At 36.9% G+C, this 19,202-nt stretch overlaps 1 pseudogene; it reads left to right on the forward strand.

The window, feature by feature from the left end:
- Window positions 1-1,654: 1,654 nt before the first annotated feature.
- LOC149817180 (UDP-sugar pyrophosphorylase 1-like) lies at window positions 1,655-18,625 on the forward strand (annotated as a pseudogene).
- Window positions 18,626-19,202: the final 577 nt, after the last annotated feature.

Raw genomic sequence — 19,202 nt, forward strand, 5'->3', positions numbered from 1 at the left:
GATTTTGTAAATATTGTGTCGCTTGTTTTTTTTTTGCACTTTGTTTTCGTTTTTGATGACGTAGACGCAATGATCGCTCCCGATGTAGAGAAAGTAGCTTTAAGGATTTGTTGGAGAGCCATGAATATTTGACCAAGGATCTCTTTGAAATCACCATTCTTGCCTTCATCTTCTTTGGTAGTAGATTCTTCAAGAGAGACTACCTTGGGTTTGAAAGTTTCATTGAGCTTTGGGCAAGCGGATTTAATGTGACCCGACTCATAGCAATGATGACAAATAATCATTTTTCTTCCTCCATTGTAGTTTTCTTGTTTACCGAAGTGAGGGGGTTTATAGATTTTTACATTATTGTTGGGTTTAGATACGACAAGCACTTCATCAACATTCTTACTCATAGCAAGTCTTGTTTCCTTTTGAGTGATTTCAGCAATGATAACCTCTATTAGAGGAAAGATAGATCTATGGAGAAGTAATGACCTTACTTGCTCAAATTTGGGACGTAACTCAAATAAGAATTGGAACAATCGATCTTGTTCAATTTGCTTTTGTCTTAATTCAACATCTTTTTCCATAACCCATTTTGGCTTTAAAAGAGCCAACTCATCCCATAGTGGATTTAAAACACTATAGTAATCTTGAATACTTGAATCACCTTTTTTGGTGGTTCTAATTTTTTATTGCAAAAAATATGCTCTTGTAAGATCCTTTTGGGTATACATACCCTTCATAAAAAATCAAGCCTCGTTGGCCCTATGAAATTTAGTTATATTAGCACATACCTTGAGTTCAACATTATTCATGAACCAAGCAAGGATTTTTGCGTGATTGTTTTCCCATTCTTCAACTTTTTTTTGATGATTTTCAATGGCTTTGAGGGGAGTATTTCCTTTAAAAGCCTTTTCTTGGCCACATTCGATCTTTGTGAGCTCCAATCTAGGTTCCGGAATGGAACCCATAACATACCCCCAAAGTTTCTTACCTTTGAGGTTGTTCTCCATAGCTGATGCCCACATCATGTAGTTCTTTCTATTGAGTTTGAAGGATAGGTCAATTTTTGCTTTCATAATGCCACCAAGAAGTGAAAAACGTGAGACAATAGATGAGAAATATACGTACCACACTTTTTTCTTCTAAAAACCGAGTGACTCTGATACCATGTAATGAGATATGCGAAAATATAAATGGTGCTATAAGCACTTGCAATGTCTTACAATGAACAAACAAAAGAGACAATAGCAAGTCCGGTAAAGGACAACACATACACAAGCCTTATGATAGATAAAAATATAAAGGCCTTTTTATTGAAAAAGAGAGAGCTCTCTAGCATGAAGAAAATACAAAGGGGTTCACCCCTATTTATACAAAAGAAATGAGAGGAAGTGAGGCCACATGGTCTCAAAAGGAGAGCCAAAAAGGGGGCTCCCATGGAGTCGTTGGGAGTCCCCAACGGCTCTATGGTGGGGCCCCTTAAGTGGCTTAAAGAAATAAAAAAATAAAAAATAAAAATAAAATAAATACAAAAAAAGAAGAAAAATAAGTACCCCTATCGGGTATTGTGTGAAATGACCATAATACCCCTATCAGGTATTATGGTGTATTTGAAGAAATACACACACACGCATATATATATGTATTGATACATATATTTTAACAACATGCTCGTACACTAAAGCTTTTAGAATCAAATGCTTATTTTTGGATGAATTCTTCTCAAGTTATACTCCTCAAGCAGGTATTAGCTTGCTGACTTTAGTGTATCATGTTGAAAATTTTTGATGTCCAGCAAGCTCATTTGCATTTTGTGCTTCCTTGTATAGGAAAAGGTTGCATGTTTGGCTGATAATGATGCTAGCCTTGCAGTAGCTAGACCCAAACAATTCAGCTAGTCATATACATCAAGCTTCTGGGGGCAAAGGTGAAAAACTAATGTACTTTATTTGTTATAGGCTTACATATGCATTTGAATGTTCTCTATTTTTCATGTAAAGGTTGCAACTAAAGCTAAATATGTTCTCCATTCTTTAATGTTGGCTGGTAGACAAAACCACATGGCCATGGAGATGTGCATGCCCTGCTATATTCTAGTGGTCTCCTGAATGTGTGGTACAGTTATATCATCTCTTTGCTTCAAAATATTGGAAGTATTAGTTTGGTTACTCTTGTGGATCTTGTTTCATGCTATTTGTATGTAAACAAAGTTAAAGGCAGTTGAATTTCTTTTATAAATTTGGAAAATGCATGAAATAGACAAACTTTTGATTACAAAAGTTGATCATTATCGACTATAATGGCTCTCTGTGTTTCAGGTATAAATCAGGCTTAAAGTGGGTTTTATTTTTTCAAGATACAAATGGGTTGCTCTTCAAGGTTTCGTATCACTACTACTTCCATTCAATGAATTTGTAGAAAATGGGGATGATATTCTTTTATATCCTTTGTTTATTGGAATCTTCAGGCAATTCCAGCTGCACTTGGTGTAAGTGCCACAAAATCTTATCATGTGAATTCTCTTGATGTCCCATGTAAAGCCACAAAAGCTATTGGTGGAATCACAAGACTTACTCATTCTGATGGTAAGTCATTTAATTCATATAGACTTGTCTATTTTTTGTTTTTAGTTCTTGAAGGTACCATCAGTTGACTAAGAGATGGCACAATAATGGCAAAGAGACTGCCTTCCAGCCATGTCTGTCATGCAGGAGAGATAAATGGTGCACAGGTTAATGGTGCATTAATAGATGCACTTTAATATTTATATAATAATTTATTATCTATTATATACCAAAAATGTAATAGAACTGTTCATTAGTTTAGTTACATTGAATTTCCTTTACCATACGCGAAAGTGAAAAGCTGTTAGGAAAACCAAAAAGAAATTCACATCATTGTCCCAAAGTTGCAGGGAAGATAATGCAAATGCACTTGCTTGTTGTGGAAGGAAGGATGCTAGGTCCTTGTTTGAAATATCAACTGCATAATACATGGTCGACTCTAAACAAAAGCAAATTTTTCACATGAGAAATGTTGGTGACTTTATCTTAGAATGACTGGTCTTTGGGCAAACTGTTTTTGGCAGGTCTACCCGGAAGGGCACCCTCATGTTTGCTTTAAAAGTGCTACGTGAAGCATGTGTTCTAGGCCACTTTTAACATGCTTCTCACATACTTCCCATTCTCATTTTAGAGCTTCTCGCTTTTCTTATACATTTCCCTTGTTAAGGAAACACATCTCCCAAACACCTAATGATTTGTTTTCTGCTTCTTGCTTCATGTGGACTTCAAAAATCCTTGTTTTGCAGTTCAACTTCATCACTTCTTGATTTTACCTCCTTTTCCTGGCAACCTTGACCTATGTTGATATGATTGGCTATCTTAATCTCCAAGGCCTAAAAATGCATAAGTTTCTCATTTAAGTATGCATAAATGTGAGGTTAACCCTTGTGCTTGGATTCACTATTCACAATGGTTTTATTTTAACCATCAACAAAGGCTTCCATGTATCCTTCCAGTATTTCCAGGTTCAGTTGTTGCTACCTGTTATGAGCTTTGTTTCATGGGCGTTGTCATTTTGTTTATGTGTGGAAATTGAGTTGTTGCTACCTCTCGTCGCTCGTCAACCTCCCATTGCCCGTCGACCGCCTGCTACCCGTCTACCTCCTGTCGCCTGTCGACCTCCCATCGCTTGCCTGCCGACCAACGACCTCCTCTATCGACGACCTCGCGTTCCCTCTCCCATTGCCGGAGGGTCGACAACCCCAGCCCACCGGTAGATAACCCTCCCCCTTTCCCCTATGCTGGAGCCCCCCTTCTCCCTATGGTTGCCAGAGGGCCAGCAGAGGCCCGACAGCCTCTGCCGGGCCCTCCCCATCCGTTTGTAGTCGACGGGGGATGGCAGAGGCCCCGATCGCCTCTGCCAAGCCCTTCCCTTGCCCCGATTTCCGACAGGACAGGGGGCTTCGCCCCTATCCTTTCAAATGCCAACAAGGCCCCCCTGTCCTCTTGACTTCTCCTACAGTGGGGCTCCGCCCCGCTGCCAAAGAATGATCGACAGTGGGGCTCCGCACCGCTGTCGAAGAATGATCGACAGTGGGAGAAACCCTCTGCCCTTTTGTTTTCCTTGGCAGAGGGTGGCTTCGCCCCCTGTCCTCGATAATTTTGGCAGGAGGCGAAGCGCCAAATCCCCTTAGCTGTTTTCCCGGCAGGGGACGAATCCTTCTACCGATAAATTTTGCCTCGGCAGAGGGCCAACGCCCCTGTTTGTCTCACTTTCAGTAGAGGACTGTGTCTCCCTGTCTGGGCTCGTTTTCAGGGGGTATCACCCTCCTTGTCATCCGGTAAATAATAATCATTTTAACACAGTGTCTCCTGCAGATTCCGCAATGGATCTCGCTTGTGCCCCACGACCCGTGGTAAGTAAGTGACAAAAACAATGCAAATCGGGTAAATACCCGTGGTGAGTAAGTGATGCATATGCATCACAGATTATTTAATTTCTTGGATGCAACACTTTTGAGTTCACATACTCACTTAGTTGTGGATATCTAGGACTGCTTTGATGGAGTTCGGAGATCATGCTGATCATGATTTTAATGTATGAAAATATAAGTGTTCTTATTTTTGGAGTTCGAATTTCATGCTAGTCGTGGTATTAGTTAGCAAGATATTGGAGTGTGTTTGCTCTAGGTACATGTTTGACATTATTTTGATATGAATGATTTGAATGTATTGCAATGTTTGATGTGATTGTATCCATGCTTGCATGAAGTTACTTTCAATCTGATTATGACTTTCATGTGAAATTGTATCATGAAAACATGCTTTAAATGAATGTATCGTGTTATGAATGATTTTGCACATGAAAATGAATGATAAGTTATCAATGCTTCAAACATGCTTCAAATGAATGGTTTTGCATATGAAAATATTAAGTTATCAATGCATGCATCATTGTTTTTGTGATTGAATTACATTATATATATATATATATATATATATATATATATATATATATATATATATATATATATATATATATATATATGTGTGTGTGTGTGTGTGTGTGTGTGTGATATATCAAATCATTACATCTATCATGAATGCATGATAAATTTGATATTTTCTTCATCATAGCATTCTGATGATTATCTTTTAACTGGTTAGGATAATATCCATAACATCATACGACAAAATGACTACAAACCATGAATTGATGTATCGTAGGATAGTTGACAATGAGGTATCGCTTAAATGTATGGATGGTGTTGACAGTTTTATTGAATTTGCAATGGCAAGTATCAGTATAGTGGATCACACAGGTTAGATTAGGTGCCCCTGCACGATGTGTAAGAACAATCGATTTATAGAACCTCATGGTGTTAGACATCACCTATACAAGAAGGATTTTGTGAGTGATTATCAGAATTGAACATTTCATGGTGAAAAATTTAAGAACAATTTTGACGCACAGGTAGATGTGGTGCACGATAATCCATATATGGATTTGATATTTGATGCCGCAAAACTAGAACTGGGTTCTGATATGGGTCTTAGTGACGTATCAACTGGGGTAGAGGAAGAAACACCAAACAATGCAACCAATAGATTTTATGATTTACTTAGAAATGCTGATGAGCCACTTTGGAATGGTTGTAAGAGTCACACTATCTTGTCTGCAGTTCTTCAATTACTGAATTTGAAGTCCGAGTATAATTTGAGTCAATCATGTTTTGACCGTCTGTGCTCTATTGTGAAGAGTATGTTGCTCACCGATGAGAAATTACCATAAAATTTCTATCGTGCGAAGGTAATGGTCAACGCTCTAGGTATGGGGTATCAAAAGATAGATGCTTGTCCAAATCACTGCATGTTGTATTTCAAAGATCAAGAAAATAGCAGATCATGTCCGTAATGTAGGCATCCCCGTTTTAAGCCAAAGACAAGAGGCAATGGTAGCACGTGGTAAAAAAAAGTGTCATACAAGTTGCTTCGCTACTTCCCTCTCACCCCTAGATTGCAACGATTGTATATGTATTCGAGGACAACTAAAGACATGAGATGACATGCAAATAAAGTTTGACATGATGAAGACAAGATCACGCATCCTGTTGACGCGGAAGCTTGAAAGCACTTTGATCATATTCATCAGACCTTTGCAATGGAAGTGAGAAATGTCAGGCTCAGTTTATGTACACATGAATTTAATTTATTTGGGGGTAGATCAACTCCATACTCGTTTTGGCCAATATTTGTCACCTCATACAACCTTTCTCTAAACTTGTGTATGAAGCGTCAAAATCTTTTCTTGTTTCTATTGATCCCTGGTCCGACCTCTCCGGGCCAAAATCTTCATGTATATTTAAGATAATTGATTGATGAACTGAAAATACTGTGGGATGACAGTGTTCTCACGTACGATGCCCACTAAAAATAAAACTTCAATATGAAGGTTGTTGTTCTATGGACAATCAATGACTTCCCTACATATGATATGTTATCTGGTTGGAGCACACATGGGAGGTTGGCATGTCCGTACTGCATGGATGATACAAAATCTTTTAGATTAAAGCATGGAAGGAAGCTGTATTGGTTTGATTGTCATCGTCGATTTTTACCCAACGACCATCCGTTCCGATGACAAATGAATGTGTTTCAAACAGGCGCAACTAAAATGGAAGGTCCACCTACAAGGTTGTATGACATAGAGATTTTAAGAAGATTATGATACTTTCCATATAGACTATGACAGATGTCCGTAGCCCGATGCCCTTGGATTTGGGAAGAATCATAATTGGATAAAGAAATCTATATTTTAGGAACTACCATATTGGCCAACCTTATTGATATGATATAATTTGGATGTGATGTATATGGAGAAAAATGTGTTTGATAATATATTCAATACAGAAATGAATGTGAAAGGAAAAATGAAAGATAATCGGACGGCCAGTATGAATTTAAAAGTAATATTTAAAAGACCAGAATTGAAACTCAAAGAGTACAATGGCAAAGTACTGAAACTAAAGGCAAGGTATGTGCTTGAACCAGATCAAATAAAGCAGGTATGTCAATGGTTGAGACAGTTGAGATTTCCAGATGGATACATCTCTAACATTACTCGAGCTGTGAAGATAGACGAAGGACAATTATATGAGTTAAAGAGCCATGATTGTCATGTCATTATGCAATGGTTGATACCCCTAGCATTTCATGATATGTTAGACAAACTTATATGGGGGTATTATCCGAGTTGAGTAGATTTTTTAGAACATTGTGCACATCGGAAGTCGTAGTATCTGAGGTAAAGAATTTCGAGGAATCTGTCGTCACTACTATTTGTCAGCTAGAGAAGATATTTCTGCCAGCATTTTTTGATGTTATGAAACATTTGATCATACATTTGCCATATGAACTAAGGGTTGGTGGTCCTGTGCAATATCGGTGGATGTACCCATTTGAAAGGTATATATATATTTTTATTTTTCTCTTCAATGTTGTTGAAAAATTTATTGTAATTCGAGATGTATATTGTTGACAGATGCATGTTTGACCTCAAAAAAAGGTTCAAAATAAAGCAAGAGTAGAGGACTCTATTTGTGAGGCGTACACTTTAGAAGATATTTCAAATTTCTCATCTATGTACTTTGAACTTCATATTCCAACATGTTACACATGCCCACCTCGTAATGATGATGAAGAACAATTTACTGTAGCTGACAAACTATTGATATTTCAACCACTTGGGCATACCTTTGGCAGTTGCCGATCAAGACTCTTGGAAGATCGAGAGTAAGACACAACACAAATCTATATCCTTTTTAATTGCTCAGTGATCGACCCATACATCAAGTAAGTATACTTAATTTGTAACACTAAGTTCTATACGTGCATACATGGTTCAGTAATATAAGTATTTGTTAAGTGCGACGATTTGATCTGGAGTTGCGAAGAGAACTTCCACATCTCACTGATGCAGAGGTACAAAAAGAATATGAAAATAAGTTTGTGGCATGGTTGAAAGAGTTGGTAAGGACGATGACATACATTCTTTCCATGTAAACAACAATAAGTTACTTAATTGGTCATGATCACAGTCGTTGTTTATGCTTGTAGGTCCGCCATGGTGATGTTAAAGATCAAGAAATATGTGATTTACAAAATGGTCCGACCAAAGTTGTGCAATATTACAACGGGTACATTGTAAATGGTTATCGATTCCATACAAAAAACTACGGTGTAAACAAGTCAATGATGAATAGTGTCGTGTGTGTCAAGGGTAGCAACTACGGTGAAAATGAACATGACTACTAAAATGTTATAGAAGAAATAATGGAGTTGACTTACTTAGGCATAAATAATAGGGTAACTTTATTAAGTGTTATTGGTTTGATCCTACAACAACAGAAGTCGACAAAGTCTCAAGCATTATGGAGGTGAATCATAAATTAAGGTTTGGAACATATGAACCATTCATATTAGCCTCGCAAGCTCAACAAGTTTACTATACTTCATATCCGAGTACAAGAAAGTCAGATAGAAATGAATAGTGTGTAGTTTGCAAGGTGAAGTCTAAACTATACGAGTATGATCAGTTATAGGAAGACAAGTTAACTGAAGAGAGTGATTACTATCAATCAAATGATATGTATGACTTCTCTTATGGTCACGATGTCACGCATGGTATGTATGTCATATCTCCATTGGTCGATGGCATATGCATAGAAGAATATGATCCAAATGATACACCAAGTGGATGGGCACCCAATGAAGAAGAAGAAGATGACAAAGATAAGGAGGAGGAAGAAGAAGAATATGAAAGTCAAACAAGTGATGAGGAAGAATTCTCGAGCTAGTGAAATATATCTTGTAATACATAATGATTTGAATGTATTAAAATGTATTGCAATGACTTGAATATATTGCAATGTTTGAATGTATTGCATGAAGTTATTTTTGATTTGATTATGTATCTTCGATAGGTATAAAGTTATGATTTGAATATATTGAAATATATTGCAATGACTTGAATGTATTGCAATGTTTGAATGCATTGCATGAAGTTATTTTTTATTTGATTATGTATCTTCGATAGATATAGAGTTATAATTTGAATGTATTGAAATGTATTGCAATGACTTGAATGATTTGAATGTATTGCAATGTTTGAATGTATTGCATGAAGTTATTTTTGATTTGATTATGTATCTTCGATATGTATAGAGTTATGATTTGAATATATTGAAATGTATTGCAATGACTTGAATAATTTGAATGTATTGCATGGATTTATTTTCGATTTAATTATGTATCTTTGTTAGGTATAGCGTTATGATTTGAATGTATTGAAATGTATTGCAATGATTTAAATGTTTTGAATGTATTACAATGTTTGAATGTATTCCATAAAGTTATTTTCGATTTGATTATGTATCTTCGATAGGTATAGAGTTATGATTTGAATGTATTGCAATGATTTGAATATATTGCAATATTTGAATGTCTTGCATAAAGTTATTTTTGATTTGATTATATATCCATGAAGATATAGAGTTGTGTCACTGATCCAATTGTATTGCAAGTTAAGGATAAGTTATCCATGATTAGTAAGTGATGTCATATCTTATATTTTAATGTATCGCAATATTTGATGTGAATGATTTGGATGTATTGAAATGTATTACAATGATTTGAATGACTTGAAGGTATTGCAATGTTTGAATATATTGCATGACATTTTTTATTTGTTAGAATATGGTTCGTGGAGGTTACAGTGGCCGAGCACCTAGTGGTAGCCAATCTCAGCCTTCATCTTCACGGGCTACTTCGATAGGTATATCATTTAACTAATTATATACTTGATTAGTTTAAATACACATTATGTGAATTTTTAACTCATTTTTCTATAGATGATGTTTCGCTTGCACATGACCTACCTACACCAGCTGTTCATACAAGTCACGAGACAACACTGGATGCAGGGTCTTCTGAGTCTGACACACGATGACTCATTCAAATAGTGTATATCGATAATCGACCACAAGTATTTCATTTTTACTTATCCTATACTTATCTTATAAATATTGTATATTGATAGTTAATGTGTACCGATTCATGTGCAACGTGAGGTTCAAGTCATAAGAAATAATACGAGAGATTAGGCATTCACTAGTTCAACATCTACCATGACTGATCGCTCAATGGAAAGAGTATCCGAAGGAGGTGTTGAACCAATTGTGGTCCTTATTCATGGTATACAATTGTTTCTCATAGTTAATGTGTTTCATATTTAATTTTTTATTATAGTCATGTTTACTAACTTTCTGAAATTATTTATAGGCTTCGAATTGCTTTGCGACTACGATGGAGGAGCAAGACATGAGAAACATTTGACAGAAGGTGGCTGCCAATCGATTTGCAGACATGCTGCATAATATGGAGACTGCAGCAAGAAGAACATTTGGCGAGATAGATGATCCACTGCAGTGGAAGGGCCATGACCCTCCTACTATCAGGTCAGATGTTTGGGATGCAATATGTGACAAGTGGGCAGACCATGAATTTCGAAACCGCTTAGCGAAGGCTGCACAAAACTGAGCGAAAATGCCCGATGCTCATCTACACACAGGTAGATCCAAGATTTTTAGGAGCCACCTGAAGAAAATGATAACTCATCAATATGTATTGTCAATTTTATAAGCATTGTTGCATATCTGTTAAATAATTTTTTTATTCTTTAACTTCGCAGGAAGCAGAAAAAAGAGGCATTGTGCCATACAATGATATGTTTGTTGAAACACATAAACATAAGACCACGAGAAAGTTCATATCAGAGAAGGTGAGAACGACAACAATATGTATTTATTGTATTAATAAATATTGTAATATACAAGTTATCATAAATATTGTAATTCTTAATTATTAATCCACATTGTAATCATTACTTTATAGAAGTTATATGAGCAACAGATGGTAGAGAGATATGACGATAACTCCACTCAGCATCCATCTTTTGATCCTGCAGCATGGGTGACTACAACAGGTGAACCCAAAAAGGGTCGTGTGTTCAGGTTTGAGAGTAATATGAACATCTTACCAATCGTTGCCTCCTCTAGTAACGACTCACAGAGTTCTCCCACCAACATTAGTTCCAAGCATCCGACTGACCCGCCTAATTCTTGGGATGGTGTTCGCCAGCTTGTTAAGGACACAATGCGTGACTATTTACATGAAGCAATTTTCAACGTTGTCCGTAATGAGTTGTGCAACTTTTTTTGGGATAAAGGAACTTCGTCTGCAGGTGCCTGACAGGTATGAAAGTTTCATGTGATTTGTTTCATGTCGTTAGATTTCAAGCTAGTATATGCATGATTAGAACACATATTTGCATGATTGAATCATTATGAATTTTTTATGTCAGCCTTAAAACACATCTGAATTTTATTAATATCCTTCACTTTATGCTAGCTAGATTATGTATAATTCACTCATGTTACTTCGATTGCCTTAACTTTAGGTGCATTGCATATAATTTATTTCATTATATTTTGTTTATCAATACTAACCTTTATTTTCTCTTGTAGGATGCTGAAGATAATCAGCGTAGAGGAGCTGAAGAGACAGATCGAGACAATGAAGAAGATGACGCACAAAATCTTGGCGATGATTAGATTCATGTGTTGAATTTATTGTACCTTCTTGTTGTTTCAAAAGAAAATCTTTATAAATGTTCACTTGTAAATAATTAGAACTTGGTGAACATTATAGTGGATCGATAAATTGTTTTAGTTGCTTTTTTTATATATATTTTATGTGTACTTTATTTTTATACACAAAAAATATAAATTGTACAGGAAATATAAATTGTATCATGAGAATTTTTTCTCGATATTTATATTTTAAATATTTTTTTTTATTTTTTTATTATTTGCGACGGATATTATCCGTCGCTATTTAGTATCAATGTCTAATTTCGTGACGGATTAGAGACAAATATTTATCCATCGCAAAAGTGAATCGCCAATAATTTGCGATGAATTTTAATTTGTTGCTACTTTCGTCGCTATTGTAGCGATGGAATTAGCGACGGATTTTAATCCGTCACCAAACCAAATCTCCGCAGATTAACGCTGACCTTGCGACGAATCATGTCATTCACTAATTCGTCGCAAATTAACGACGAAACTAGCGACAGATAATTTTCGCCGCTAATTAGCGACTAGAATTTTGCGATGAAAGTTAGCCGTCACTAATCTGTCGCTCAACTCTAAAGCGATAGATTGGCGACGGATTGAGGTCTTCGCTAATCCACAGATTTCGTGTAGTGCAAGGCACCACCAAACAAATGCAGCCACTATTGATTTTACTATTCAGTTGTTTTTCATTGAAACTTATAAGCTTTAATTTCTCTACAGTGACAGAAATCTTAACCTCCATAAGTTCAAATTGACATGAGAAGCTTTCAAATCTGCTGTAAATCCCATACAGCATCATTAAAAGGGTTCTAGAATAATGAACTCTTTAGGTCCCACGGAGTATCTTGCAAATTTGCACTCTGCAGGTCCCATAAAGTGGTTGGCTAACAAGTCTTTTTTTAAATAACTTAATAATTCTTTATACATATTTATGTTAACTTAAAGTTGTTATCAAATGGACATGCCCATGTCCAATTCACGCTCATGTTAAAATGCTCAAATGACCATGATATCCTTATGCAACTTACCTTGATGGAATATCATATGTGATTGAGAATAAAACTATTGGCTATGCATCATTTAACTATAACTAACATATGAGATGCTTTTCGAAAGGCATGCATTAGGAAGCTGTCCATTATTAGATTTTCTCTCTACAGTTTCACTAGTTTTTGGTGCGTGTCCCTGGTGACACAAGCGGACGCCGGACACACTCACATGGGCACGACTCGTATGGCTATTATTTTAATATTTATTAATAATAATTTATATTTTTAAATGTTTTTTATAAAAATGTACTTCTCATTATTTAAATATCAGAAATATATTTTTATTAATTAGAAAATATAAAATTCCGTATCCTTGTGTCCTATTTTCTGTTTTTTTTTTTTAACTTATGAGTCAAACCCATGTCATGTATCCTCATGTCTACAAATATTTGTGACATAGTGGATCGACTGTAAGATTTGTTAATAATGGTTTTTCTTTGTTCATGTTTGTTGTTTCTTATTAATGGCTTTAAAGTTTAAACATTAGATCTGACCAGTGTACACCTAAGCATTCAACTTTGAAGCATATAGCCTTCTAGGGTGTTGTGCACGAGATACATGCTTACTACTAGTTATTGAACTTGATAAATTTTGGTGTCAGGTAGAACAATGGTAATCAATGTATGTGGAGTATAATCAACTTGACCCCTTGATTCGTGCTACTGGACATCCTGATGGAGATGTGAATGATGAAACTGGTTATTCTCCTTTCCCTGGAAAAATATAAATCAGGTAATAATCTCGATGATCCATTTCTTGTTGCTTTTCTTTTTTACTAAAAATTGTTCATCATCTAGCAATCTTTTAGCATGTGGGAGCATTCTATGCCTGCATTTAAAGGTTGGCACACAATAATAATAACCCTTTATGGTTAAACCAGGATCTTTTTGATGTTTAAATTGTGTAGACGCACATGGATGCAGATGGATACATAGATAAGTAGATACGTAAAAGATGCTATATCACATATAGACTAAAACTGAGCAAAATATCCTTGACGAAAAAATGTGTATCCACTAATATAAGATGATATATGTATATATGATATACGTCCAGTAAATACGGGATTTATTTAGAAACAAATGTAACTTATGACATGTTTTTTTGGTGCAGTTGATACTTGAAGTTGGTCTATATATTGATGAACTCAGCAAAACTAAAGGTGCCATTTTGGAGTTTGTGAATCCAAAGTAATCCTTCCTAAATCTTACTGCCTATTGTTGGTTTCTTTTTAGTGAAAATACTTGATTAACTTTATGTTCTGAGTTGATGTGCTTGTGGAACTTCAAGTTTTGGGATACTAATGTTACTTCTGTAAAGTAAAAGGCTAGACAGAATTTTCCACTTATTTACTCTTAGTGTTGGATGACACTGACAGAAAAACGCAGTTATGTTTAGTACAAATTGTTGCAGCGTATATAGAGACAGGAAAACAAAGACAAAAATCTATTACATTTTTAATTACTAATTGAATTAGATCCGGATACAAAGTTACAAACTACAAACTACAAACTGTATAGATGCTCTAGATAAAGAGAATGCCTCAGTGTTATATAAGCTGCTCTTTCTTCTAAGTTGAAGAAGTCCTTTGAGGGAGAAGGAATTTACGCTTATGGTTCTCCACTGGAGGTGCTTTCCTTTTAGCTTATAAATAATTATACCAAAACTTCTGTAGCCTTTTTTAAGTTACATCACATAAATATGGTGTGAACTTTACAGTACCATGGCCTATGTCACATGCACGTACATCACATGTTGACTCTATTAGAACGTGCCTGTGTCAATTCTGTTGGATATTTGTATTTTCTTGATGTCTTTTGATATATTAGCTGCTATTTATGAGCGGTGCATTATGTAGTTTATTATTTTGCTTGTATATTACTGCAACACTATTCTTGGACAATGTCTTATATAGTAAAGAAATCAATAGTGCCACTGTAATGCTCTCCAAAATTTCAAACATGTAGGCCTTTGAAAATACTAGAAAACCTTTCATTTTCCAGAGTTTTTATTTTAAAGAATCAGCTGAAACAATATATTTTTTTTAAATAAAAAGTCAAGTTGACAATTTTGGGAGCGTTAGCGCGAAAACCATCATCATCAGCAAAAGCAATTTAGAAAGATAATTAATGAATTATATGTATTAAAGATAATCTTTGAGGTTTTCCCTTTGACAAAAACCCAAAACCAAAACAGGTAACCAAGACGCAAACTGCAAGCAGAAAGAGTAAGATCTCGAGCCATCTCGCATTGCGTCATCAGTCGTCTGGTAAATCTAATCTTCACCTATGCCCATAAAATGAGTTTGTTTCACAAAAAATTGGTAGGTACATAAGTAAGACAATATAAAATACAATTAAGCAATACATGCTATTCTAACATGATAAGCAATTTTAATAAGCTATAACTAGCATGAGCAGTTGATTACGCAAGTAATAAGCTATCTAACATAAGAAATTAATTATGCAAACAATAAGCAATCTTTAGCACGAGCAATTGATTATGCAAATAAATAAGCAGTTAACTAACATAAGATAAACAATTAATTAACACAAGATATAAGCAATTAATTAACATAAGAGGCTCAATCAACAAGTATTGTGAACAAGATAACTTTGTTTCAATATTAACTGGCTGTGGGTATACACAAACGCGAGGATTTATTATGCCATATATTTTCGATATCCTTTATAGTGGTTTGAGCCATATGGCTGATACCTTGTACTTCCTATGCCCTACACTTTGTAATATTTTCATATACCTGTTACCTAATCATGTATTTTTCCATGTCCATTTGTTATAGCCTCACCCATCTATCAAGAAAAGTGTGGTGGAACACACAAGTTGGTTGTTGGCTTGAATAGGAATGGACTCATGCAGTTAAACAAGATTGCTTTCATAATTTCATTTTACAAAGAACAAAAAAGGGAATTGCATATTCAAGATTATTATGAACAAGGGTTCCTTAGTGTTCATCAAACTCTATATGGTTATACATGTTGCTTTTAGGAATTAGTGTAATGCATCAGTGCTACTCTCTTTGATTATATGGATACATAGGAAAGAATAATTTGTGGTTTTGGTTGACAATTTTCCTTTTTGTGAGGAAAAAAATGTGTGATGGTTGTGGTATGTTACTTTATACCCTTGGGAACTATGTCACAGGGACTCGGCAAACCGGGTGCCGCACCCGCGTTGATGCAACGCAATGCAGGTGCACATGCGGTCAACGCACCCAAGGTCATTTGTGTCTAATTTTTAGATTTTTTTTTTACGCCCGATAAATTTTGCTGTTGAGGGAGGATTAGGGCAATTTTTTTTGCCCTAATCCTCCCTTCCTCTCCTCCTGAAGCTTCCGTCGGACCCCGCCGTTGTCGTCGACCGCTCTGCCTATGCTCTCCTCCTCAGGTATGCTCTCTCCTTTCTAACTCCCTCTGCTCTCCTCCTCTCCTCTCCGACTCCCTCTGCTCTCCTCTTCGACTCCTCCTCTGCACAAAGAGGGCGCAGAGAGGGGACTCAGCCCCTCCCCTACCAACAGAGAGTGCAGGGAGGGGGCTCGGCCCCTCCCCTACACACAAGGAGCACAGGGAGGGGCTCGGCCCCTTCTCTGCCAACAGGGAGGGGCTCGGCCCCTTCTCTGCCAACAGGGAGGGGGCTCGACCCCTCCCCTACACAAATTATATATATAATTTTTTTTGCCACAACCCGCAACCAAGTTTTTTGAAAGTGCCACACCCTTGCACCCGCACCCGCACCCATGTGACATAGCTTGGGGACATTTTAATTTGAATGATTTTCTGAATGTTCTTTTCTCTATCCTGTTCATTTGAATATTCAACAACATGCTTTCTATAGAAAATGGTGCCTCGAGTTGAAGTTCCAAAGATATTTTGTGTATAACATGCCCTTTATGTTTGGATACCAGGCAGGTGCCCATGTAGCCGACCACAAGCTTGAAGTTTACAATGGGCAGGAGGTAGAAGTCTGGCCTCGAGTTGCATGGAAACCTAAATGGGCATTAACATTTGCAGATGTCAAGAAAAAAGTTGGTAGCTGCAGCATCTCCCAAAGGTCTACCCTTGTCTTGAAGGGCCCCAACATTTTTATCCAGAATCTTTCCTTGGATGGGACACTTGTTGTCAGTTCATTTGAAGATGCAGAGGTACCTTGATATGACATGAATTTCCTCAAACGATTGCATACTGTAGCAAGTTATTTTTAATTCTCATGGTTTGCAAGCAAACATATCCTTTTGCAAACCAACCAGAGCATGTGAATCATTTGTTCTAGAAGCAAAACTCGTGCAAGAATCAAAAGCTGATAGACACAAACACTGAAAAATATGCAAACTCTGAAATCTATGAAACATATTGGATTCTGCATGTTTTTTTTTTTTGAGAAACATGACCTTGCATTTTTCACACATAAATTAAGATCTTTCCCCCTTTTGTTGTCCATTTGGCACCTTTTTTTGTAACGGATTCTTTTAAGCTTTTATGATGCATGAGGTTGAACATTTTATTGACATAAAACAAACTAATACTGAGTTAATTATCCAGGTGAAATTAAGTGGGCATGAGAAGAATGAAGGTTGGGAGATTAAGCCTGTCGGTTACAAGGACACTTCTCTTGCTGAGGAAATAAGGATTAGAGGCTTCCAAATTGAAAAGAAAGAGCAGTTAGAGCTTAACTACCCTGAACCAGGCAAGTTCAGTTTCAATGGTTAATATCTTGTTCTCCCTGTGCATAAACTGTTGGATTAGTCTAGAACATCACAGTCTTGGCACTAGAACTGTTGGATTAGTCTAGAACATCACAGTTCAGTTTCAATGGTTAACATCAAGTTGCAGAGGTGGCTGTTTAAGCTTCAATTTTGTTAAAATAATTATGATATCTTTATCATATATGTTGAGGGTGAACTATAGCATCATGTACTAAAACTTTGCCTTTGAAAGTTTTGTGACATTGTAAGAGGTGGTCCTCTTGTCATGCCAATTTCTTCTATTTGGAAGAGGCAAAGGCCACTGCAAGCATTGAATATGATGCTATTTTATTTTTTTCCCAAATGTATATTCATCGGACGCATTGTTCCATTCTTGGTGATTAAACATTATGCATATGCAAGTGTTAGAATGTGAATTCATGCATGATTGGTTTGGTTCATACCACTTTTCAGTGAATGAATAGGTCAGTTCAGTAATGCATATGCTAGTAAATGAATAGGTGAGTTCAGTAATTTCAATCAATGAATAGTTTTCAGGGAATTAAAAAAATATCTTCATCCTATGCTCTGACCTTGGAATATTATTCACATTTTAATATGCGTTCTCCCAAAAGAAAAAGATTGTTGTCTGGATTGAGAGAGCTCAGGAGACTAGGGGAATGTTTGGTTGAGCCTCATGAGATTAGGATTCTCATGCAAATCACAGTTCAATCTCATTTGATTTGGTTTTTCACGGCAACCAAACAACATTGCTTTTGGGTTGTGAGAAATGATTTGGTTTCTCACCAGCCCGTGAGAATTGGAATCTCACGGCCTGGCATGTGATTTTGAATCTCACCAGCCATCTTTTCAAAGATGAACGTTGGGGCTCTCAAAGGCCCAACGTCTATCTTCTCACCCCCTTCCTCTGCTCAAGACAAAGGACGATGGCCCCCATGTTTGAACCAACAGCAAACCGCCACTGGGAAATGGTGGAGCTCGCACATCGGCAGTCGAGTGGTTGCCAGTAGATTTTTTTCTTTTTTGATGTTGGAGCTGCTCTGAAAAACAGGGTTGAAGAGCTTGTCAGAATCATCACTGGCGATCTCCACCACTCCCTCTCCTGGCTTTTGGGTGAACCCCGATAAAAAGAAGCTCGCCAACATAGATGGATGGGACTGTCCGTGAGCTCCATCCCTCTTTGTGGAGGCATGTTGGGGCATCCCTCTGGGTTTTCGGGTGGACCCAAGCGAGAAGGAGCTCGCTGGCTGGAACCACTGGTGAGCTTCACCCCTCTCTGTGGAGGCTTGCAGGGGCATCCCTCTGGGTTTTCGGGTGGACCCAAGCGAGAAGGATTTCGCAGGCTGGAACCACCAGCGAGCTCCATCCCTCTCTGTGGGGTCATGCCTGGTACCCTTTATCTTGCCTGAGTTTTCAGGTGAACCCAAGCAAGGAGGAGCCCATCGGTTGGAACCCCCCAGTGAGATGCATCCCCTCCACTTGGGTTGAGGCAGGTGGAGCTTGCCGAGGCAGCGAGGTCCACAGCTTCCCTGCTGAGGCATGAGAAAATGAATCTCATGTCAAGCAACCAAACAAAAAAATTGGATTTTCATGCAAATGGGATTCCTTTCCTCACATTAAACAAACATGAGATTTGAATTGCATGAGATTCCAAATCAAATGATTTTGAGTCTCATGAGATTTATTTTCATTTTTGAAAAGAACAGCCAAACATACCCTAAGGGTGGTCATTCAGAGAGCCCAA

Source organism: Nuphar pumila, chromosome 14 (genome assembly GCF_984573655.1).
Source record: "Nuphar pumila chromosome 14, dmNupPumi1.hap1.1, whole genome shotgun sequence".
Lineage (NCBI taxonomy): Eukaryota > Viridiplantae > Streptophyta > Magnoliopsida > Nymphaeales > Nymphaeaceae > Nuphar > Nuphar pumila.